The sequence below is a fragment of the Melanotaenia boesemani genome, chromosome 9 (genome assembly GCF_017639745.1).
Source record: "Melanotaenia boesemani isolate fMelBoe1 chromosome 9, fMelBoe1.pri, whole genome shotgun sequence".
In the NCBI taxonomy this organism is placed as follows: Eukaryota; Metazoa; Chordata; class Actinopteri; order Atheriniformes; family Melanotaeniidae; genus Melanotaenia; species Melanotaenia boesemani.
Genome location: NC_055690.1, coordinates 2,085,043 through 2,109,077, shown reverse-complemented (window position 1 = coordinate 2,109,077; position 24,035 = coordinate 2,085,043). Strand labels below are relative to the sequence as shown.

The window sequence follows — 24,035 nt, the reverse complement described above, 5'->3', positions numbered from 1 at the left end:
ATTTATCATAACATTTAAAATTCACTGAAACTGTTTAATCATTGATGTTTCTTCTCTCTTGTGGGCAGACGAGTGGCCGTGGTCTTCCAGTGTGGTCCCAGAACGTAGACCAGAAGTTCTGGGACAAACAGACTGAAATCCTCCTCAGAGCCTCTTCATCCATTTTTTATTTCAATTTCATGATTAACTTTTGTATATAGTTCTGTTTATAGTTCCATGTAAATAGTTACATTTAAGGTTTAATGGTTGTTTTTCTCTTGTTTTTGTTGCTCTACAGTGCTGACCACCCAACTGTAGAACATCCACCTTACATCTCCACCTGCAGCCAATAACATCAGCTTGTGTTGACATCCACCTTGAAGTCTCCATCTACAGCCAACAACATCGGCTTGTGTTAACATCCACCTCAAGTCTCCACCTGCAGCCAACAACATCAGCTTTCTGTCTCCACCTGCAGCCAATAACATGGGCTTTCTGTCTCCACCAAAAATCCTTGTCCGTCTTCTAGTTGATGAGGGAGGTGCTGATCAAAGCTTCGCTGTAAGTGACATGTTCCTGTTTAAATTGGACTTTTTTTTTAACTGATTTCTCTCCTTTTGAGCATGTTGAATCAGGGTAAGGCAGGCTGAAGCAGGATGAAGTAGGGTGAAGCAGAGTGAAGCATGATAAGGCAGGGTGATGCAGGATGAAGTAGGGTGAAGCAGGGTGAAGCAGGATCAAGCAGGGTGAAGTAGGGTGAAGCAGGATAAGGCAGGGTGAAGCAGGAACAAGAAGGGTGAAGTAGGTTGATGCAGGTTCAGGTAGTGTCAAGCAGGAAAAAGCAGGATGAAGCAGGACTAAGTAGGGTGAAGCAGAGTGAAGCAGGATAAGGCAGGGTGAAGCAGGATGAAGTAAGGTGAAGCAAGGTGAAGCAGGAAGAAGTAGGGTGAAGCAGCGTGAAGCGGGTTCAAATAGGGTGAAGCAGGACCATGCCGAGTGAATATAGGAAGAAGAAGGTTCAAGTAGGGTGAAGCAGGTTGAAGCAGGATGAAGTAGGGTGAAGCAGGATAAAGCAAGGTGAAGCAGGAACAAGCAGGGTGAAGCAGGATGAAGTAGTGTGAAGCAGGATAAGGCAGGGTGAAGAAGGACCAAGTAGTATGAAGCAGGGTGAAGTAGGATAAGGCAGGGTGAAGCAGGATGAAGTAGGGTGAAGCAGCGTGAAAGGGGACCAAGTAGGGTGAAGCAGAGAGAAGCAGGATCAGGCAGGGTGAAGCAGGTTTTAGGTAGTGTGGTGCTTGGTGAAGCAGGATAAGGCAGGGTGAAGCAGTATGAAGTAGGTTCAAGTAGGGTGAAGCAGAGTGAAGCAGGATAAGGCAGGGTGATGCAGGCTGAAGTAGGGTGAAACAGGATGAGGTAGGGTGAAGCAGGGTGAAACAGGATGGAGCAGGGTGAAGTAGGGTGAAGCAGAATGAAGTAGGTAGAAGCAGGATCAAGTAGGGTGAAGCAGGATAAAGCAGGGTGAGGTAGGATGAAGTAGGTTCAAGTAGGGTGAAGCAGGATAAGGCAGAGTGATGCAGGATAAAGTAGGGTGAAGCAGGTTCAAGCAGGTTCAAGTAAGGTGAAGCAGGGTAAAGCAGGACCAAGCTGAGTGAAATTGGATGAAGCAGGTTTAGGTAGGGTGAAGCAGGGTGAAGCAGAGTGAAGCAGGACCAAGCAGAGTGAAATAGGATGAAGCAGGTTCAATTAGGGTGAAGCAGGGTGAAGGAGGATAACGTAAGGTGAATTAGGGTGAAACAGGATGAAGCAGGTTAAAGCAGCATGAAGTAGGGTGAAGCAGGAAAAAGCAGAGTGAAGCAGGACCAAGCAGAGTGAAATAGGATGAAGCAGGTTTAATTAGGGTGAAGCAGGGTGAAGGAGGATAAAGTAGGGTGATGCAGGATGAAGTAAGGTGAAGCAGGGTGAAGCAGGATGAAGTAGGTTCAAGTAGGGTGCAGCAGGACCAAGCAGGGTGAAACAGGATGAAGCAGGATGAAGCAGCATGAAGTAGGGTGAAGCAGGATAAGGCAGGGTGATGCAGGCTGAAGTAGGGTGAAACAGGATGAGGTAGGGTGAAGCAGGGTGAAACAGGATGGAGCAGGGTGAAGTAGGGTGAAGCAGAATGAAGTAGGTAGAAGCAGGATCAAGTAGGGTGAAGCAGGATAAAGCAGGGTGAGGTAGGATGAAGTAGGTTCAAGTAGGGTGAAGCAGGATAAGGCAGAGTGATGCAGGATAAAGTAGGGTGAAGCAGGTTCAAGCAGGTTCAAGTAAGGTGAAGCAGGGTAAAGCAGGACCAAGCTGAGTGAAATTGGATGAAGCAGGTTTAGGTAGGGTGAAGCAGGGTGAAGCAGAGTGAAGCAGGACCAAGCAGAGTGAAATAGGATGAAGCAGGTTCAATTAGGGTGAAGCAGGGTGAAGGAGGATAAAGTAAGGTGAATTAGGGTGAAACAGGATGAAGCAGGTTAAAGCAGCATGAAGTAGGGTGAAGCAGGAAAAAGCAGAGTGAAGCAGGACCAAGCAGAGTGAAATAGGATGAAGCAGGTTTAATTAGGGTGAAGCAGGGTGAAGGAGGATAAAGTAGGGTGATGCAGGATGAAGTAAGGTGAAGCAGGGTGAAGCAGGATGAAGTAGGTTCAAGTAGGGTGCAGCAGGACCAAGCAGGGTGAAACAGGATGAAGCAGGATGAAGCAGCATGAAGCAGGGTGAAGCAGGGTGAAGCAGGACCAAGCCGAGTGAAATAGGATGAAGCAGGTTTAAGTAGGGTGAAGCAGGTTCAAGTAGGGTGAAGCAGGGTGAAGCAGAGTGAAGCAGGACCAAGCAGAGTGAAATAGGATGAAGCAGGTTCAATTAGGGTGAAGCAGGGTGAAGGAGGATAAAGTAAGGTGATGCAGGATGAAGTAAGGTAAAGCAGGATAAAGTAGTTTCAAGTAGGGTGCAGCAGGGTGAAGCAGGATTAAGTAGGGTGAAGCAGGGTGAAAAAGGATGAAGCAGGATGAAGTAGGGTGAAACAGGATGAAGTAGGGTGAAGTAGGGTGAAGCAGGGTGAAGCAGGTTCAAGTAAGGTGAAGCAGGGTGAAGCAGGACCAAGCTGAGTGAAATTGGATGAAGGAGGTTTAGGTAGGGTGAAGCAGGTTCAAGTAGGGTGAAGGAGGGTGAAGCAGAGTGAAATAGGATGAAGCAGGTTTAATTAGGGTGAAGCAGGGTGAATTAGGGTGAAACAGGATGAAGCAGCATGAAGTGGGGTGAAGCAGGAAAAAGCAGGATGAAGCAGGTTCAAGTAGGGTGAAGCAGGGTGAAGCAGGACCAAGCCGAGTGAAATAGGATGAAGCAGGTTTAAGTAGGGTGAAGCAGTATAAGGCAGGGTGAAGCAGGATGAAGTAGGTTCAAGTAGAGTGAAGCAAGGTAAGGCAGGGTGATGCAGGATGAAGTAGGGTGAAGCAGGACCAAGCAGAGTGAAATAAAAAACTTGCTTCATCCTTCTTCATCCTATTTCACCCTAATTCACCCTACTTTATCCTCCTTCACCCTGCTTCACCCTAATTGAACCTGCTTCATCCTATTTCACTCTGCTTGGTCCTGCTTCACCCTGCTTCACCTTGCTTCATCCTGCATCACCCTACTTTATCCTCCTTCACCCTGCTTCACACTAATTGAACCTGCTTCATCCTATTTCACTCTGCTTGGTCCTGCTTCACCCTACTTAAACCTGCTTCATCCTATTTCACTTGGCTTGGTCCTGCTTCACCCTACTTGAACCTACTTTATCCAGCTTCACCCTGCTTCACCTTACTTCATCCTGCATCACCCTACTTTATCCTCCTTCACCCTGCTTCACCCTAATTGAACGTGCTTCATCCTATTTCACTCTGCTTGGTCCTGCTTCACCCTGCTTTTTCCTGCTTCACCCTACTTCATGCTGCTTCATCCTGTTTCACCCTGCTTGGTCCTGCTGCACCCTACTTGAACCTACTTTATCCTGCTTCACCCTGCTTCACCTTACGTCATCCTGCATCACCCTACTTTATCCTCCTTCGCCCTGCTTCACCCTAATTGAACCTGCTTCATCCTATTTCACTCTGCTTGGTCCTGCTTCACTCTGCTTCACTCTACTTGAACCTGCTTCACCCTACTTAAACCTGCTTCATGCTATTTCACTCGGCTTGGTCCTGCTTCACCCTGCTTTTTCTTGCTTCACCCTACTTCATGCTGCTTCATCCTGCTTCATCCTGTTTCACCCTGCTTGGTCCTGCTTCACCCTACTATAACCAATTTCATCTTCCTTCACCCTGCTTCACCTTACTTGAACGTGCTTGAACCTGCTTCACCCTACTTTAACCAATTTCATCCTCCTTCACCCTGCTTCACCCTAATTGAACCTGCTTCATCCTATTTCACTCTGCTTGGTCCTGCTTCACCCTGCTTCACCCTACTTGAACCTGCTTCACCCTACCTTAACCTGCTTCATCCAATTTTACTCAGCTTGGCCCGGCTTCACCTTACTTGAACTTGCTTCACCCTGCTTCACCCTACTTCATCCTGCATCACTCTGCCTTATCCTGCTTCACCCTGCTTCACCCTACTTAAACCTACTTCACCCTGCTTGTTCCTGCTGCACTCTACTTGAACCCACTTTATCCTCCTTCACCCTGCTTCACCCTACTATAACCAATTTCATCTTCCTTCACCCTGCTTCACCTTACTTGAACGTGCTTGAACCTGCTTCACCCTACTTTAACCAATTTCATCCTCCTTCACCCTGCTTCACCCTAATTGAACCTGCTTCATCCTATTTCACTCTGCTTGGTCCTGCTTCACCCTGCTTCACCCTACTTGAACCTGCTTCACCCTACCTTAACCTGCTTCATCCAATTTTACTCAGCTTGGCCCGGCTTCACCTTACTTGAACTTGCTTCACCCTGCTTCACCCTACTTCATCCTGCATCACTCTGCCTTATCCTGCTTCACCCTGCTTCACCCTACTTAAACCTACTTCACCCTGCTTGTTCCTGCTGCACTCTACTTGAACCCACTTTATCCTCCTTCACCCTGCTTCACCCTACTTCAAAGCCAATGTTGTTGGCTGCAGGTGGAGGCAGAAAGCCGATGTTTTTGGCTGCAGGTGGTGGCAGCAAGCCGATGTTGTTGGCTGCAGGTGGAGGTAGGTAGCCAATGTTGTTGGCTGCAGGTGGAGGCAGAAAGCCGATGTTTTTGGGTGTAGGTGGAGGAAGAACGCCGTTGTTGTTGGCTGCAGGTGGAGGCAGAAAGCTGATGTTGTTGGCTGTAGGTGGAGACAGCAAGCTGATATTGTTGGCTACAGGTTGAGGAAGAAAGCCAATGGTTGAGTCTGCCGGTGGAGGCAGCAAGCCGATGGTAGTGTCTGCAGGTGGAGGCAGAACGCTGATGCTGTTCTCTGTAGGTGAAGACAGAAGCCGATGTTGTTGGCTGCATGTGGATGCTGCAGGTGGAGGCAGTAAGCCGGTGTTGTTGGCTGCAGGTGGAGGCAGCAAGCTGATGTTATTGGCTGCAGGTGGAGGCAGCCAGCCAATGTTGGTGGCTGCAGGTGGACACAGAAAGCTGATGTTATTGGCTGCAGGTGGAGACAGAGGTGGATGTTAACACAAGCCAATGTTGTTGGCTATAGGTGGAGACATGAGGTGGATGTTAAAACAAGCCGATGTTGTTGCCTGTAGGTGGGGACTTGAGGTGGATGTTAACAGAAGCCGATGTTGTTGGCTGCAGGTGGAGACTTGAGGTGGATGTTAACACAAGCCGATGTTGTTGGCTGTAGGTGGAGACATGAGGTGGATGTTAACACAAGCCGATGTTGTTGGCTGCAGGTGGAGACTTCAAGGTGGATGTTAACACAAGCTGATGTTATTGGCTGCAGGTGGAGATGTAAGGTGGATGTTCTACAGTTGGGTGGTCAGCACTGTAGAGCAACAAAAACAAGAGAAAAACAACCATTAAACCTTAAATGTAACTATTTACATGGAACTATAAACAGAACTATATACAAAAGTTAATCATGAAATTGAAATAAAAAATGGATGAAGAGGCTCTGAGGAGGATTTCAGTCTGTTTGTCCCAGAACTTCTGGTCTACGTTCTGGGACCACACTGGAAGACCACGGCCACTCGTCTGCCCACAAGAGAGAAGAAACATCAATGATTAAACAGTTTCAGTGAATTTTAAATGTTATGATAAATTATTTGATTATCAGGTTAATAAATTACACATTAGCTTCATCAAGGACGCCAACTTTTAGTTTTGTCTTAAAAACAGAAAGTGTGTCAGCATTTTGTCCCCAAAAAGACAGAAAGCGGGATGAAAACTAAAAGCCCTGCCACCCATTCTAGGTCAAGAAATTTTATGTGTTTTTATGGTTTTGCGCCCTCATCTTTGTCCAACTTGCTGCACCTACACCTTTCCTTGTTCCCTGCAGTCAGCTGAGCAGATGTTGCTGGAAACTGAGAAGGTTTTCTGTTGTGGCCCCAAAGCTCTGGAACGAGCTTCCTCAGTTGATGTTTTTAGATGTAGTTTGAAATCACACTTTTATTTCTTGGCTTTTAACTCAATGAGAGGTTGACGTTACTTTTACCGTCCGTTCAGTTTGTTTGTATCTTCTATGTTTTTAGCGTTTATATAGTTTTTAATTGTAGAGTGTGTTTTATTTCTGTCCTGTGTTTTACCTGTTGTGTAGCACTCTTTAAAAGTGCTATATAAATAAAAATAGCATGGCATGGCATGGCATGCTAAATGAAAGATAGCTGCTCTAGAGACGTGTTTGATGTGAGAACTAAAGAACTAATCCTGGTCAAGAATGACTCCAAGGTTCCTGCCATTCAGAGGAACTAACTGACTGGCTATCTTTAAGGATTTAAGGGCCAAAAATCAGTATAATGCTGAATGGGTGGACTCTGTCTGGGCTCGGGGTGGTGAAGTAGTGGAGGACCTAGCAGGATCCACCAGGAGGTGGGGCTTACCTCAGACATCAGAGGCTGGTGCTGCAGACCCTCCCTCAGGCTGAGAAGAGGAAGCTGCAACACAAATACAAAAACACCATCAGCCTTCTGAGACAACTTCAAGAAAGATTTTAATTCTAACCCTGACTGTGATCTTCATCTTAAAGTTTCAGTCAGCTGATTTCTTCAACGTGTGTCTCTGTTGTTCAACAATAACGTTTTAACAATCTGGGACCTTTGGACCTATGGGACACATGCTGTGAAGTCTTGTGTTACCTCCAGAGCTGCTGGAAGCTGTGCTCCCCTGACGCCTCCTCTTCCTCTTCTGGCCCTAAAAAGTGAAAAAGAGACATTTGATTTTTCCTCTGATACCAGCTGATAGAAACTCTTTGCTGTCACTGTTTCATCAGCATCAGTGCAGTGAGGTGATCATGTCTGAGCACAGCGTACGTACGTAGTTGTCCCTGCTGGACCACTGGGGGTGCTGCTGCTCATGGCGGCGCCTGGCTGCGTCGGCCTCCTGGTAGTACTTGGCTGCTGCTCAGTGGACAAGGACTTCCACTGTGGACAGACCACAAAGTACTGTCAGCCTCTCAGATCAGAAACCAGCATCAACACAGGATGCTTAGCAGATCAAGTTTACTTACTCTCTCCCCCAAGACGGTGTTCACTGGCTCCCGGTGTGGCCAAGTTCAGCCACCACACTCACCCTCTGCTCCTTCAGAAAGAGCATGAAGGCGTTGGGTGGCTTCTTAACGTATGGCGGCGCGCTGTGGTCATCTCGCTTCCTCTTCCTGCAGCCACAAAACAGAATAAAAACCAATCAGAGGAGAAGTCGTGTTTCCATTGTGACTCACAGTAAGGAAAAAAGTACACCTTAAAATCCTTCAGGTTTCGCTTACAATGAGTTTTTATGGATAAAAGACTTGTTGTGGACCAACTATTTTACTGGACTACTTTTACTGGACCCTTGTTGATGTAACAGGACCCCTTTTGTTACAGCATCATTTGCTACTGGGGAACAGCATGGCTTCCCAGATACATTGCATTGGTGACTGGTCGAAAATAAACGTATAAAATCAATCTGTTTTTATGATTTTAGCCTGGAATGGTATACATCAGTGCTATTCAATTCGGTCCTACGAGGGCTGCAATCCAGCAGGTTTTCCATACATCCCTGTTTCAACACACCTGCATCAAATTAATGGATCTAACAGCCAACCAAGTTCTGCACAATGACTAATTAATTTGAGTCAGGTGTGTTGAAACAGGGATTTATGGAAAACCTGCTGGATTGCGGCCCTCGTAGGACCGAATTGAATAGCCCCGGTATACATCCTTCCAATCTCAAGAACCTTAACTTTCCATGGGACACAAATATTGAGGCAACAAAGCAGAAACCTGGGCCACTGGCACAGATCAGGAGAGAAAAAAAGAAGATCTGGAGTGAAAGCATCCACTGAAAACTTACTGTGAGCAGCAGGCGCTCTGGGTGGTTGCAGCGTGGCGGGGGTCGTGCACCGGCATCCTGCAGAGACAGACACACACATTTAACAGCAGGAAGACAGTGTGGACATACAAACAGAGGCTCAGCTGCTGATGTTAAACATTGATCAGGATTTGTCTTTTACTTACAGGTATCCAGGAGGGACCACTAGCTGCCCATCAACGAGCCAGAGAACTGGCAGAGAGTTCACCTGTAGACACAAACACACAGAACAGATGTAAAACAAGCTGCTGTGGTGACGTCCGCCCACCAGCTCACACACACATACACACTTTCATCCATTATAGGAAAGAGTGGGAACGGGAGACATGTTCACCTGTTTGATCGGATTCATCTAACCAGCTACTAGATGATTCTTTATCACCAAAACCGTTTCAAATTATTCATCTTTTTAAATAAACCATGTTTTTTTTACCTTAGTGTTATTTTTGTCACTTTTCCGACTTCATTCATTTATTGCTTGATGCTCTGCAAGTTTGTTGTTTCTTAAATTATTGTTTTAGTTTCAAGTTGATTTACTTGAATTTAATTTTATCTGTTGCTACATTTAACACTTTGTTAAACCTGACCTCTGAGCTCTTAGAAAACAGATTTATTGATTTTTTTTTTTTTTATTAACATTTTTTACATGACAGAGTAACAAAACATTCTGTTAAACATCTTTTAACATTGGAGAGGTTGACATAAATTGACCTTGACATATGAGGGGCTATCGCGTATAAAATAAGACAAATATATAAAACATAAGTGAACATAAATAAATAAGTAAATAAATAAACAAACAAACATGGGGTGTGACAGTACCTACCAGATACAAAAACATGAGACAGTCATCAGTAAGGGAGCCTTCAGGAGTCATCCTGTTGGGTGGCTCTTAAAGTAATGTAAGACCAAAATGGTCCCCAGACCGGTGCAATAGTGTTGTCCCTGCTACTTAATTTGTAGAGCATACACTCATATGAGGCCATTTTAACCATCAGGTTGACCCATTCCTTAACTTGTGGGGGTTTTGGAGTTTTCCAGTGCTTAAGGATAACCCTGGCTGCTACAGAGATCCCAATTATAATAACGGAAAACTTCCCTTTTGATATATGAGACATCCGTCCTCTGTCACCAAGCAAACAGAGTCTTGGACAGAGTGGCACTGTTTCACCCAACCAATCACTCAGGATTCGTACAATAATCAACCACAGGGGTCTTATAAATGGACATTCCCACAGACAATGTATCAGTGTACCTACATCCTTTTGACATTTCCAGCACATAAAGTCACTTTTAAGACCCATTCTGTTCAGTCTCACTGGTGTCCAGTAATATCTCTGCATAATTTTGTACTGTGTAAATTTACCTTTACATTCCCTTATGTATTTTCCAGTCTGTGAAACAATTTTCATCCATTCCTCATCACCGAACACACACCCAATGTCCTTTTCCCACAAAACCTTTAAATTTTTACAGTCACTGCTGATGGCTTAGCTGATTGTTCTGTAAAAAGTGGAAGCGCGATGATGATGAGGTGGCCTTGCGAAGTAATCCAGAATGAGGTTTTCTTCATTTTGCTGTTTGAGTGACTTGACACAGTTCCTGATCTGCAGGTATTTCCAGAAATTTTCCTTTCCAGTCCGGTTGTATTTCTTCAGCAGTTCATTGTATGACATAAACACTACACCATCATAGAGATTATCCAGCGTACATATACCATGGTTATGCCAGCCCTTCCAGTAAACTGGTGTTGTCCCAATGCTAATTAAAGGGTTTTGCCATGGGGAGGAATACAACTGTTTACAATGTGACAACCCAATCAACCTGTGCACTTTTGTCCAGACGTCCCGTGAGTGTAACATGACAGGGTTTGTAGTTCTACCCGCACTCAGAGAGGCACTCAATAGGTGTGAAGGGGGAGGATAAATATTTTTCAGTAATAGTCCAATCCAATTCATACTGTCCCATCCAAAGTTTAGCTAGTTTTGCCATCTCAAAAGAAATATAATATAATCTTGGATCCGGTAACCCCTAACCTCCCTTGTCTCTAGGTGCACATAATTTAGCCAGCTTAATTCTGGGTCTTTTCCTTTCCCACAGAAACTCTTTAATCAATGTGTCATATTGACTAAATATTGCAGGGGGAACAATGACAGGTAGCATCATTAAGGTATAATTGAACTGTGGAGACACAACCATTTTAATTACATTCACCTTTCCCCACAGTGTAAGTTTGATCTTTTCCCACTTGTCCAGGTTAGTCTTTATTTTTTGTAGAATCGGTTCAAAATTTAACACAGGCATTTCTTCTATTTCCCTGCTTATTGAAATTCCTAAATATTTCATTCCCTGAGGAATCCATTTAAAGCCGAATTTTGTCATTGTATTTCCAATACAAAACCCTGTGATTGGCATGGCCTCAGATTTCGTCCAGTTAATTTTGTAACCTGAAACATTTGAGTATGATTGTATTGTTTCCATTAAATGTGGTGTTGAGTAATCTGGGTCTTTTAACAGGACCAATATGTCATCCGCATACAGTAGCAATTTATGTTGTTTGCCACCCCCCTCTATGTCTGCGTTCGCCCTTATAGCAACAGCCAGCGGTTCCAGCGAGATGTTAAAAAGCAGAGGCGAAAGAGGGCAACTCTGCCTCGTGCCCCTTTTAAGACTGAAGAAGGGCGATATTACACCGTTGGTTATGACTGACACCCTGAGGCTGTTATATAGTGTTTTAACCCATGTAATAAAGTGGTTATTAAACCCAAAATTTGACAGTGCTGCAAAAAGAAAATCCCACTGAACACGGTCAAAAGCCTTCTCCGCGTCGAGGGAAAGAGCAACCATTGGACTATTTTTTTCCCTGTTAATGCTAATTAGGTGTATCAATCTCCTCATGTTGTCTGTCCATGATCTATTTTTCATTAAGCCCACTTGGTCTGGGTGTATGAGAACCGGTAATACTTTCTCTAAGCGAGTTGCTAAGATCTTAGTTAAAATCTTGCAGTCTACATTGAGTAAGCTAATGGGTCTGTAATTAGAGGGTTGCAAAGGTTCCTTATCCTTCTTTGGTAGAACAGATATCAGGGCTTCACCAAAAGTAGGGGGTAGGGACTGTAAAGTATACACTTCATTATATACCTCCTTTAGCACTGGAACCAGGATGTCCAAGAATTGCTTATAATACTCAACGGGAAGCCCGTCTAACCCGGGCAATTTCCCATTTTTCATACTAGATTATGGATTTCCTAATTTCAGTCTCTGTCATAGGACCAACTAATAGGTCCGCCTGTTCAGGAGTCAATTTAGGTAGATTCAAATTGGTAAAAAAAAAAAACTGTCATTTCTTCCTGTTTGGGATTTATGTCTGAGGTGTACAATGCCTCATATTGTTGTAAAACTTTATTCATTTCTTTGGTTGCCGTCATTGTTGTACACCCTTTTCTAATGGCTGCGATGAAGTTGCTGGAATTCCGTTGTTTTAATTGTCTGGCCATCAGTTTGCCCGTTTTTCCCCCTTCTTCATAAAAGGATATCCCCAACCTAAATAAAGCGTATTCTACCTTCTTGTTATATTTTTCCTGAAGTTCAAATTTGAGTTTACAAATGTTCTGATATGACTGATCCGAAAAATGCTGTGCCAGTTCCCTTTCGCGCACTGTAATTTGAGTCTCTAATTCTTTGATTTTGCCTATATCCTCCTTCTTTTTAGATGCATATGCTATGATTTTTCCCCTAATGTATGCTTTTGACGCTTCCCATTCAGTCGACCTTCTGTCGACACTGCCCGTATTTATGTCTAAAAAGGACAAAAGATCTTCTTTTCTAGATGCTGTAAATGTCTCATCATGCAACAATGACGTGTTTAGTCGCCATCTCCCTCTCTTCTCTGTGTCGTTATTTATATCGATCCCCAGCTCTATAGTGGCATGGTCAGACAGAGCTATTGCATTAATTTTGCAATACGCAACTTGTTTAGCAATGTTGTTTGATATCAAGAACATGTCAATTCTCGAGTAGGATTTATGACAGTGCGAGAAAAAAGTATACTGTCTTTCGCGTGGATTTGTTAGCCGCCAGATATCTACAAGACCGTTATCCTCACTTAACATATGGATTGCAGCCCTGTCTTTAGGCACTAATGGGCTGGTAAACACGCTTCGATCAATAAGGCGTCCCAGACCTGATTAAAGTCTCCTGCAAGGATAATATCCCCCTCCATGTCCCCCAGTATTTTATTTACCTCATGAAAGAAATTGGGGTTCCCAATAGTTGGCGCATAAATATTACACAGTATAATATTGCTACCATTTATGTTGGCCTGAAGACAAATCATTCTACCCTCACTATCTTTCATTTGTTTAATTAAAGTAAAGTTGAGATTCTTGTGTATCAATATAGTGACCCCATTACGTCTCCTGGAGAAGGAGCTATGGAGGTGGATTTGTTAGCCGCCAGATATCTACAAGACCGTTATCCTCACTTAACATATTGTAGTAATTTTTCTCTAGTATTTAATATTCCCGCTGCCACCACCTTTGTTTATCCGGTCTGGTCCGGTTTCAGAGGCAAAGGGAGCACTCACCACAACCCACTTGGAATAACTAACTACAAAAGTTTATTTAAACATAACAAAACCAAAATCTATCATAAGACGTCCGGGCTGGCGGGTCAGCACAGGCACTTCAACAGGCTAGGCAGCTCCTCCGCTGTCCCGTACACCAACTCTGCACAGAAAAAGAAAGCAGGTCACACACCCTCAAAAAGGCACGGCACACAAGGCTTTCTGCCAGCAGTACACTGCAAATCAGGGCATTCACTCCCACACCACCCCAAGAAGAGCCACTACAACCATGAGCAAGCCAATAAAATAACCCTAGGGGGAAGAAAAGCGCTGCTCATCCAGTTTAGCTGCCTCTTTTGACTACTCGCCGACTCAGACGATGTGAATTAATAAATCCTAAAAGACTCAAAATAATCAAAATACATCACTTGGATATCCAATAGACTAACACACATAAAAATAAGGTATGGTTAAAAGAATCAGACTTATCCTCCCCCTGTCTGACGACAAGACCCCGCCGTGGGGTCTAGATACAGGAATTTCCCACAGGGCAGGAAGGCGTCATCGACTCTGCGTCAGGTCGGACAAGTCGGCTGCAGGCTGGACGGCGTCTCGTGCAGCTATTATCAGGATGTCGCAGGGAGCTTAGGCCCGCAGGCAAGGCACACTCTAATCCCCGGTCCCTATCGCTGTCTAAAGGAGGCATCCAGCCTCCCCTCCTAGCCAGTGCGACGAAGCTCCCCTGCTCAGCTGTTTTCGCTGCCGGCAGCACTATAAGCTGCGAACAGCACCCACCCGCCACGGTGCGCTTCTCCAGTTCCAGTTCACAATCCACCAGCTTCTCTTCCAGTTTTCTGCACCCGTTTCCAGCCTCCTTCCTTCTTCCCTCACCTCTCATTTATCTCCTCTCAATCTCCCTCGTTGTATTCAATCACTTCCCCCACAGGTGGATCACATTACTCATCAAGCGTCAGCGCCACCCACACTACAATATGGATTGCAGCCCTGTCTTTAGGCACTAAATGGGCTGGTAAACACGCTTCGATCAATAAAGGCGTCCCAGACCTGATTAAAGTCTCCTGCAAGGATAATATCCCCCTCCATGTCCCCCAGTATTTTATTTACCTCATGAAAGAAATTGGGGTGCCCAATAGTTGGGGCATAAATATTACACAGTATAATATTGCTACCATTTATGTTGGCCTGAAGACAAATCATTCTACCCTCACTATCTTTCATTTGTTTAATTAAAGTAAAGTTGAGATTCTTGTGTATCAATATAGTGACCCCATTACATCTGCTGGAGAAGGAGCTATGAAAAACATGCCCCACCATCTAAATTTCAATTTCATAGCTTCTTCTGCTCCGAAATGAGACTCTTGAATGAATGCAATATCTGCTTTGTGATGCTTAAGATACGCCATTAGCTTCCCTCTCTTAGCAGGACTTCCACACCCCTTTATATTCCAACTTATAATTCTAATACATTTTGTAACCATAAAAAGAAAGTAATTACCATACTGCAATAGCCCCAGTCGAAAATAACAAAGTAAAAGCCACTTGTTACGGCCCCTGCCGTTTCTGATACGCCGCTGGACCTGTCACTCCTGGAGACTGGAGGTGCGCCCGTTTGACTGCTCGGGATTGGCTGTCAGGACCTGCCCCAAGCTACGAGGATGACGTGTCTCCCCTTCTGCGCCATGGATTGGCTGCTGCTTCAGAGCGCCGGCAGCTGTTCTGCATCAGCTTAGAACAGAGTGTAATTGTGTGTGTTTAAAAGCAGGGAATTACCATTCCTCAGGAGCGATGTCACTAGGGCATCGTTCATAGTGTACAAGCTTGTTAGTTGAGTTAGCTGTAAAATTGGTGTGAGAGCTCGTAAGAGCTTTGCTGTAGTGTTTTGTGAGTCTTAACTCTGAACGTCCAACAGAGCGGTTGGTTGTTGTTTTCTTTTGACAAGGTTTAACCAGTTTGATTTTCGTGGAGTTCTTTTGTTTGATAATTGTTTGGTAAAGTAATAGGGACCTCTCAATAGGAGAAGTCCCCTCTTTTTGTTGGTAGTTGTTTTTTGAGAATTGGATCGTTTTGGTTTTGTCATTATAGTTAAGTTTCCTTTCCATATTTTCGTTTTATAGTTAATATTGTTAAAGGCTCCATTTACTTTTGTTTGTTCCCTGAAAAAGGACACCTTATGTTAAAGAGCAATTATTGTAAATAAATTCTTAAAATTGTACCAGTAGTTATTGGTTTTGTTGTGTTGCGGTTTCTTCCAACCCCTAGACTCAAAGGAGCCGTAACATAATGGGGGCTCATCCGGGAGTTTTTTTGGATATTTAGGGGCTTTATACCTTGTTTTGTGTCTGCAATTGCAGTTGTTTGGTTTGTCTGCACCTGTGAGCTGTACCGGATTCAGTAAGGTAGCTCCGCGATGGCTAGATTCAGATTAGAGAAGTTGATTGTTACTTTTCAGCTTTTGAGCGTGTAGCAACTGCGCTACAGTGGCCGCGGGAATGCTGGCCTATCTTAATCCAGTGCAGACTCACAGGCAAAGCGCAGGAGGTGGTCTCTTCGCTCCCTCTGTTGGACACTCAGAACTATAGCACTGTAAAAGCAGCTGTATTGAAGGCATATGAGCTTGTACCAGAAGCATATCGCCAAAAATTTAGAGCACACAGAAAAGATGTTACACGAACTCATGTGGAATTTGCGCGTGAAAAAAGCATGTTATTTGACAAGTGGTGTTCCTCCTGTGGAGTGGACACATTCGAAGCACTTAGGGAACTTGTGTTATTAGAAGAATTTAAGAGGCAGCTTCCAGAAAGGTTGGTGGTTCACCTTAACGAACAACGAGTTGCAGATGTGTCTTCTGCTGCCACTTTTGCAGACGAGTATGCTTTAACGCCTAAGATGGCTTTTCAGCCTATAACGAAACCAGAGACAATTAAAGCTGCAAGCAGCGTTGGAGGCCCTCGCACCTCTGGCGCCGCTTCGGCCTATTGCACTGCCCCATCGGCCAAGAGCCTCCCTCAAGTAACACAGCCGCTCTTGCCCACAGCCATAAACCCATTCTTCTAGAGTTTATCTCCATCAAGAGGTGATTTTCGTCATGAAAGGATCAACTTGCACCTCAGCCTGTCCAGTGATGAGATCTGAAGCATTCATGACCTTGTTTCATACAAACTGTGTTGAATTCCCACAAACCGGAGCATGATTTCATCAAGAGGAAAATTCCATGTGGCCACTAGGTGGCGCTATAGTCGTTTTCATGTAGAACCATGTTCAGGTTGGAACTCTAATGGGAACAGGAAAATATCAGCTCAACTGATCAACTGACAGCAGAGCTAGAGCCACTTCCTGTTTCATGGCGAATGATATAACCATAGGGGGCGCTATAGAGCCACATAACCAGCATATGTCTATTAGAATCAGTTCCAGGCCTGACCACTGTCCTCCCTGCTGTGTTTGGTGAAGATCAGGAGTACATTGGGTCAGTTACAAGTACTTCCTGTTTCATGGCGGTGGACGCCATTCGCCATGGTTTTGCTTGAGGAAGGAAGTTGAGGGTTTTTTCTGTAGTATCATGAAAGGGTTTGACCTGATCTGAAGCACTGTAGAGTGTGTGAGGTTCATTCCTGAGGAGAGGGACCCCGGTGTCTGAAAATTGCACTTCCTGTTTCAAGTGGGCGGGGCTTAGGCCAAGACCAGAAGTAGTAACATGTATCTGTTCAGGAGCAGCCCCTGATTAATCAGTGTAAGTGTCATATTGATTGGATGAAAATTGAGGGATTTATACAGATTAATGATGTCATGGCGTCTTATCTTCTTAAGAAGAAGAAGAAGAATTAAAGCCGCAAGCGGCATCCATCGGGTCCGAGCGGCCTGGACCCCGTCACCCGATGTCGCCATGACAACAGGTGGTGTAATGCGTTAAGGACCCAACGTGTATGAATCCTGTCAAGTTTGGTGCAGTTCCCATTTATTCCTGTGGAGATATGAGCAAACCGTGTTTCATGGCGAGAAGGTCATTTTCCGTCGGTTGCCACGGTAACACGCTTTCTGCTATTAGAAAGATTTGAATAGCGTTTGGTCCCCAACTTGTCAGGAAGGTTCCCACCAAGTTTGGAGTCAGTGGCACAAATCCCCTCAGACTAGTTCGTTGAAATGGCAGTGAAATCCAAGATGGCGGTCACCCAGTTGCCATGGCAACAGGTGTTCGATTGAGTTCTTTGCTTGACTTGGGGTGTCACATGTATGAATACTGTCAAGTTTGATGCAGATCCCACGTATTTCTATGGAGATATGAGCAAACCGTGTTTCATGGCGAGAAGGCGTTTTTCCGTCGGTTGCCACGGTAACACGTTTCCTGCTATTAGAAAGATTTGAATAATTTTTGGTCCCCAACTTGTCAGGAAGCTTCCCAGCAAGTTTGGAGTCAGTCGCACGAATCCCCTCACACTAGTTCGTTCAAATACGATGTGTGTAAAGTGCAAAAAATGGGAAAAAAATGGCCGTACACGCCAAGATGGCGGGCGCCCCATTGCCATGGCGACAGGTGTTACATTGAGTTTTTTGGTCAACTCGGGGTGGTGCACGTGTGTGCCGAGTTTCGTCTTCCTACGTTGAAGTAGACTTCCGGGGCCCCATTCATGTGGTGATTTTTGGTGACTCTAGGTGGCGCTGTTGAGCCAATTTTGCATTGAAGTGTATGCGGACCTTATAATATCCGAGTTACGCCGGGCGTGAGGTCTGTGCCAAATTTCACAACTTTTCACGGGTGTTTAGGGGGTCAAATTTGGCGTCGAAATGCTTAGAAAAAGTATAATAATTAAAGCCGCAAGCGGCATCCATCGGGTCCGAGCTGCCTGGACCCCGCCACCCGATGTCGCCATGACAACAGGTGGTGTAATGCATTAAGGACCCAACGTGTGTGAATACTGTCAAGTTTGGTGCAGTTCCCATTTATTCCTCTGGAGATATAAGCAAACCGTGTTTCATGGCGAGAAGGCGTTTTCCGTCGGTTGCCACGGTTACACGCTTTTTCCTATTAGAAAGATTTGAATAGCGTTTGGTCCCCAACTTGTCAGGAAGGTTCCCAGCAAGTTTGGAGTCGGTTGCACGAATCTCCTCAGACTAGTTCGTTCAAAAGGCAGTTAAATCCAAGATGGCGGGCACGCCGTTGTCATGGCAACAGGTGTTCAATTGACTTCTTTGCTGCACTTGGGGTGTGACATGTAAGAATACTGTGAACTTTGGTGAAGATCCCATGTATTTCTATGGAGATATGAGCAAACCGTGTTTCATGGCGAGAAGGTCATTTTCCGTGGGTTGTCACGGTAACACGCTTTCTGCTATTACAAAGATTTGAATAGCGTTTGGTCCCCAACTTGTAAGGAGGCTTCCTACTAAGTTTGGAGTCAATCGCACGAATCCCCTCAGACTAGTTCGTTAAAATACGATGTGTGTAAAGTGCAAAAAATGGCCAAAACATGGCCGCACACGCCAAGATGGCGGGCACCCCGTTTCCATGGCAACAGGTGTTTCATTGACTTTTTTGCTGGACTCGGGGTGGTATACGTGTGTGCCGAGTTTCGTCTTCCTACGTCGAAGTAGACTTTCAGGACCCCATTCATTTGGGGATTTTTTTGGTCTCTAGGTGGCGCTGTTGAGCCATTTTTGCATTGAAGTGTATGCGGACCATAGAATATCGAAATTTTCTCGGGGCTTGATGTGTGTGCCGAATTTCACAACTTTTCATGGGTGTTTAGGGGGTCAAATATGGCTTTTAGGCGCTTAGAAGGAGGAGAATAAACATTTGGAAAACAATAGGGCCCCGCCATACTTTGTATGGCTCGGACCCTAATAAAGCCGCAAGCGGCATCCATCGGGTCCGAGCGGCCTGGACCCCGCCACCCGTCTCATACACCTTTTCCTAGCATGGTAGGTAACCTGGTCTCATCATATTTAACATGGTAAAACACCCAGCTGAAAATCTGAAATGTTGATATACTTAGTTAGCATTTTTAGCTTGCATGCTAATTCTGCTAGCTAACATGCTATGTTGCCATGACAACAGGTGTTGTAATGCGTTAGGGACCCAACAAGTATGAATCCTGTCAAGTTTGGTGCAGATCCCATCTATTTCTGTGGAAATATGAGCAAACCGTGTTTCATGGCGAGAAGGCTTTTTCCGTCGGTTGCCACGGTTACACGCTTTCTCCTATTCGAAAGATTTGAATAGCGTTTGGTCCCCAACTTGTCATGAACGTTCCTACCAAGTTTGGAGTCGGTCGCCCGAATCCCCTCAGACTAGTTCGTTCAAATGGCAGTAAAATCCAAGATGGCGGGTACACTGTTGCCATGGCAACAGGTGTTCGATTGACTTCTTTGCTGCACTTGGGGTGGGACACGTATGAATGCTGTGAAGTTTGGTGAAGATCCCGTGTATTTCTATGGAGATATGAGCCAACCGTGTTTCATGGCGAGGAGGCATTTTTCGGTCTGTTGCCACGGTTACACGGCTTTTTCCTATTAGAAAGATTTGAAGGAGCGTTTGTTCCCCAACTTGTCAGGAAGGCTTCCCACCAAGTGTGGAGTCAGTCGCACGAATCTCCTCAGACTAGTTCGTTAAAATGGCAGTGAAATCCAAGATGGCGGGCACGCCGTTGTCCATGGCAACAGGCTGTTCTATTGACTTCTTTGCTGCACTTGGGGTGTCACACGTATGAATACTGTCAAGTTTGGTGCAGATTCCCATGCTATTTACTATGGAGATATGAGCAAACCGTGTTTCATGGCGAGAAGGTCATTTTTCCGTCGGTTGCCACGGTAACACGCTTTCCTGCTATTAGAAAGATTTGAACAATTTTTGGTCCCCAACTTGTCAGGAAGCTTCCCACCAAGTTTGGAGTCAGTCGCACGAATCCCCTCAGACTAGTTCGTTCAAATACGATGTGTGTAAAGTGCAAAAAATGGCAAAAAAATGGCCGAACACGCCAAGATGGCGGGCGCCCTGTTGCCATGGCGACAGGTGTTACTTTGAGTTTTTTGGTCAACTCGGGGTGGTGCACGTGTGTGCCGAGTTTTGTCTTCCTACGTTGAAGTAGACTTCCGGGGCCCCATTCATGTGGTGATTTTTGGTGACTGTAGGTGGCGCTGTTGAGCCAATTTTGCATTGAAGTGTATGCGGACCTTATAATATCCGAGTTACGCCGGACGTGACGTCTGTGCCAAGTTTCACAACTTTTCATGGGTGTTTAGGGGGTCAAATTTGGGGTCAAAGCGCTTAGGAGAACGAGAATAATAAACATAGCAGAAACAATAGGGCCCCGCCATACTTTGTATGGCTCGGACCCTAATTAAAGCTGCAAGCAGCGTTGGAGGCCCTCGCACCTCTGGCGCCGCTTCGGCCTATTGCACCGCCCCATGACCTCGCAACCTCCCTCCAGCAACACAGCCGCTGTCGCCCACAGCCATAAACCCATTCTTCCAGAGTTTATCTACATCAAGAGGTGATTTTCCTCATGGGAGGATCAACTTGCACCTCAGCCTGTCCAGTGATGACATCTGAAGCATTCATGACCTTGTTTCTTACAAACTGTGTTGAATTCCCACAAACTGGAGCATGATTTCATCAAGAGGAAAATTCCACGTGGCCACTAGGTGGTGGTAAATTTGTTTTAATGTAGGACAAATGTTCAGGTTGGATCTCTGATGAGAACAGGAAAATATTAGCTCAATTGGTCAACTGACAGCAGGGTTAGTGCCACTTCCTGTATAATGGCAAATGATTTAAACCATCACAGAAAGCCATTTTAATCATGCTGCTGTAAGAAGTCAGTCATATTTTCAACCATGAGTTCATGAAGGATGATATAAATGAGTTAGAATTAGTTATACAGAGGATAAAGGGTTAAAATGGTTGGACTTCCTGTTCCCAGGGGGCGGGGCTATGGTGTTGAGAACTTAAAGGACATGAAGAGGCTTTTTTGTTTGTCCTGGCATGTTAAATAAATATGCCACATTTTACCATGTAGTTCAAAGCAGTGGTTGGAGCTGAAAGATGAACTATATACAGGGGGCGCTATAGAGCCATATTATCAGCATATGTGTATTTCAATCAGTTCCAGGCCTGACCACTGTCCTCCCTGCCAAGTTTGGTGGAGATCAGGAGTACATTGGGTCAGTTACAAGTACTTCCTGTTTCATGGCGGTGGACGCCATTTCCCATGTTTTGCTTGAGGAAGGAACTTGAGGTTTTTTTTCTCTTATATCATGAAAGGGTTTGACCTGATCTCAAGCACTTTTGAGTGTGTGAGGTTAATCCCTGACAAGAGGGACCCTGCTGCAGGAAAAAGGCACTTCCTGTTTCAAGTGGGCGGGGCTTAGGCCAAGGCCAGAAGTAATTACATATATCTGTTAAGAAGCATACTCTGATTAATCAGTGCAAGTGTGATGCTGATTGGATGAAAATTGAGGGATTTATACTCAATAATGATGTCATGGCGTTTTATCCAACCTTGTCATGGCGCCACGGTCTCGCCATGCAGCGTTGAGCAATGTCCAGATGACAACATCAGGACTTGTAGATGTGGTCCGCATGGAAGTGAAGAGAAACATATGCAGTTTGGTACAGAATGAGTGTTGTATTGCAGAAATAATCGATTCCGTGCTTGTTGGCGAAACATCAAAACTTGATGAGGCGCCGCCGCTGAACGCCACCTCCTATTAGAAAATTTTCAATAACTTTTGACCACGCATGCCTCTGGAGTGTTCAGACTGAGTTTGAGGTAAATACGATAAAATCTGTAGGAGGAGTTCGTTCAAATGCAAGGCAAAGAAACATGCAAAAATGACCCCAAAAATGACACTTTTTTCAAAATGGCCAACTTCCTGTTGAAGTTATCATATAGGTCCAAGAGGCTTTTTGGTACATCCTTCCAAGTTCTATCGATAGACTGGATTTCAGCCATATCAGTCAATGTAGTGGGCAGATATGATCAATTAAATATTTGTAGGTGGCGCTATAGAGCCATATTGCAATTTTTCCAGCATTTGTCAATGTGGTTGAGTTCGCAGCCTGACCGCGGTCCTTCCTGCCAAGTTTGGTGGAGATCAGCAGTACAATGGGTCAGCTACAAGTACTTCCCGTTTGATGGCGTCGGACCACTATTCGCCATGGTTACGTTTGGCAAAGGAACTTGAGATTTTTATTGTGATATCATGAAAGGGTTTGACCTGTTGTGAAGCACTTTCAAGTGTGTAGGTTTTATTCCTGAGGAGATGGACCCCGGCGTCTGACAAAAAGCACTTCCTGTTGAAAATGGGCGGGGCTTAGGGCTTGTCTGGAATTGGTCATATGGATCTGTTCAGGGCCGGACCCTGATTAATCCCTGCAAGTCTGATGGGGATTGGATCAGAATTGAGGGATTTATAGTGATTTATGATGTCATGGCGTCTTATCAGAGTTCGCCATGGCGCCACGGTCTCGCCCTGCAGTGTAGAGCAATAGTTCTCACTGGATGTCATCACCAACTTGTTTTCTGCTGTCTCACCCAGTTTGGACCTGGTTGTGTCCAAAACCTCAAATAAGTGGCTCTCTGAGTAAAAACCATGATTTACTGTCGCCAGGGGGCGTGGCCAATTCATAACCCAAATATTGACATGTAGATGTGTTCAGGGTGGGACTGGCATCATACATGGCCATTTTGGTTCAGATATATTGTTTTATGTGGAAGTTATATCTCTTTCGTTCTTCACGGCGAGACGTCAAACATTGAGGCCCCACCCCCTCCATGCCCTTTCTCCTATTAGAAAACTTTCAATAACTTTTAAAGACACATGCCTTCTGAACATCCTGAGCTATTTTGGTAGCGTTATGATGAAATCTCTAGGAGGAGATAGATTTTGAAAATTTCAGTAAAACGCCAAAATGGCGAATTTGACCCAAAATGGCCGACTTCCTGTTGGTTTTAGGCTGTTGCTCCAAGAGGGTTTTTTGTTCGCCCGAGCATTTAGAATACATGTAGCAAAATGGCGAATTTGACCCAAAATGGCCGACTTCCTGTTGGTTTTAGGCTGTTGCTCCAAGAGGGTTTTTTGTTCGCCCGAGCATTTAGAATACATGTAGCAATTTTTATAAAGATTGATGACGTGCAGTGGCGGGGCATCATAAATAGGTGGCGCACTCATTCAATTTTGCCCGAACAGTCCCGAGCACCCCAAAATACGTAAATTTACGCATTCCTTTGGGGGGGTACGCAAAATTAGGCGCGTTTTCACGCATGTTCAGGTCCCCTAAAATGCAATTTACTTTTAAGAAGAAGAATAAGAATAAGAAGAAGAAGAAGAAGAAGGAAAAAACGGAGCAATTACAACAGGCCTTCGCACCGCCTTCGGTGCTCGGGCCTAATAAGAAGAAGAAGAAGAATTAAAGCTGCAAGCAGCGTTGGAGGCCCTCGCACCTCTGGCGCCGCTTCGGCCTGTTGCACCGCCCCATCACCCAGCAACTTCCCTCCAGCAGCACGGCCGCTCTCGCCCACAGCCATATCCCCATTCTTCCAGAGTTTATCTCCATCAAGAGGTGATTTTTCTCATGAGAGGATCAACTTGCACCTTACCCTGTCCAGTGATGACATCTGAAGCATTCATGACCTTGTTTCTTACAAACTGTTGAATTCCCACAAACTGGAGCATGATTTCATCAAGAGGAAAATTCGACGTGGCCAGTAGGTGGTGGTAAAGTTGTTTTAATGTAGAACCATGTTCAGGTTGGAACTCTATTGAGAACTGGAAAATATTCACTCAATTGGTAAACTGACAGATGGGTTTGTGCCACTTCTTGTATAATGGCGAATGATTTAACCATCACAGGAAGCCATTTTAATCATGCTGCTGTGAGAAGTCAGTGATATTTTCAACCATGAGTTCATGAAGGATGATATTAATGAGTTCGAATTAGTTATACAGAGGATAAAGGGTTAAAATGGTGGGACTCCCTGTTCCCAGG

The 24,035-nt window shown here is 44.9% G+C and overlaps 1 long non-coding RNA gene across 1 annotated transcript; it reads right to left on the bottom strand.

Annotated features, from left to right (window-relative positions):
* Window positions 1-469: 469 nt before the first annotated feature.
* LOC121646208 lies at window positions 470-20,602 on the bottom strand. The gene is made up of 3 exons (XR_006011589.1): window positions 20,592-20,602; window positions 4,916-4,920; window positions 470-538 (listed from the first exon to the last, which is right to left on the bottom strand). It is a non-coding gene; the product is annotated as an uncharacterized LOC121646208 (long non-coding RNA).
* Between the last annotated feature and the right edge of the window lie 3,433 nt (window positions 20,603-24,035).